A 1,544-nucleotide genomic window follows, 5' to 3' on the forward strand; every position below is an offset into this window, starting at 1 on the left:
GAGTAAGAGAGAGTAGAGACAAGGAAAGAGGAAGGAAAAAGACAAGGGTAAAGAGAACAAAAAGTAATATCCAGCCACAGCAGCAACGGTGGAATCCAGATCAGGATTTCCTGGGTTTAGAGTTCTGTGTCAAAAATTTACCAGCTTTGTGACTTTGAGCTAGTGACTTACCTTCTCTGTACACTTCCTACGGTTGTTGTAAGGATGAATGAGCATATGAAACTCCACACAAAAACACGTAAAAACACAGGGAAATATGAATGTAAAGATATATCTGTGTGCGCGCGTGCACAAATACACCCACACACATACACACACACACGGGAGAAACAAAACATGTTGCGTAGCCTTGTAAGTATTTCGACTTTTTAATAAGATGTCTACCCATTTTAAAGAAGCATCTTAACCACTCTCTAATGAATTCATAGAAAAGAGGCATCTAGCGACAAAAGGACCATTAGATCGATTCTCAATTCTAGGTGAGAAAGCAAATGTTAGAGAGGGAAGTCATGGATCCCCAGGCACTGAGCACACGGGGATGGCCCAATGATCCCCGACTCCCAGAGCAGGACCTGGCCACTCTACCACCTCCTCTTGTCCTTGATGCTCTCAGCTCCCTGGGCCTCTGCCCCTTACTCTCTGAAGACCTCTCCTCCATCCCTGCACTGGCCTTTCCCTGCAGGGCAGGCCTGCCCCAGAGTTGGTGCCACCCTCTCAAAAACAGCCCCGCTCAGCTCCAAGGCACGACAACAGCACCACCACACACACCAGCAGGAGCCTGAACACCGGACTCGGGGCCCAACCTGGACCCCCATCTCAGCCCCCGCCCCACACACTTCAGATGTGGACTTGCAGCCCAAGAGAGGCGGGTCCCAAATGATACGGGGGACAAAGGTGCCCACACGAGGCCTTTCTTTCTGACCAGCCAACCAGTGCTCCAGTCCCAGCTCCCCGAACAGTTTGGGACCAGGTAGAGCCAGGCTCCCAGGAGAGGCGTTCCTTTGCCCGACTTACCCGAGTTCACCAGTGGCTGGAACGTGGAGATGCTGAGGCTTTGGGGATGCTCTGAGACTGCAAACCTTTTATACGTCTCCAATCCCTCTTGGAAACCATGAGGTGGCCTACGATTGGGGCGTGCTCGGCCCTAGTCACAATAGGAAGCATCTGCCCTTCCTCAAACTTCAGGTTTTACTCATCTGCTGGGCTGGTAAACTCCTTCTCGGTTTGATGGCGCTTGGGGATGACACTGCCTTCACGCGAGCCCAGGCCCCATTTCCCCATCAATTTACGAGCCCTGGCTTCCTCGGATTTCCAAACCCACTCGTGACGTTTGCCCTAGAACCTTGACATCTGGGATGGTGCTAAGCAAGCATTCAGGACACTGCTGGGTGTGGGAGCGGTGAGGGTAGTGTTCCAGGATATTCCTGTTGGTGGGGGAAGGTGTGGGCCGATCAGTGTACACAGTGAGCCTTATTGCAAGAGCAACGACTACTGAGGGGTGAGTGGCTCTTGGGGAGACCCAGTAAACTCAGCAAAGTTGGGAC

At 52.0% G+C, this 1,544-nt stretch overlaps 1 long non-coding RNA gene across 1 annotated transcript in view; it reads right to left on the reverse strand.

The window, feature by feature from the left end:
* Positions 1 to 1,538, reverse strand: part of LOC112062229 (uncharacterized) — a 4,982-nt gene extending 3,444 nt beyond the window's left edge. Inside the window, exon 1 of the long non-coding RNA XR_002890623.3 lies at positions 1,015 to 1,538. This is a non-coding gene — a long non-coding RNA (uncharacterized lncRNA). The remainder of the gene's footprint in view (positions 1 to 1,014) is intronic.
* Between the last annotated feature and the right edge of the window lie 6 nt (positions 1,539 to 1,544).

The sequence above is a fragment of the Physeter macrocephalus genome, chromosome 4 (assembly GCF_002837175.3).
Source record: "Physeter macrocephalus isolate SW-GA chromosome 4, ASM283717v5, whole genome shotgun sequence".
NCBI lineage: Eukaryota > Metazoa > Chordata > Mammalia > Artiodactyla > Physeteridae > Physeter > Physeter macrocephalus.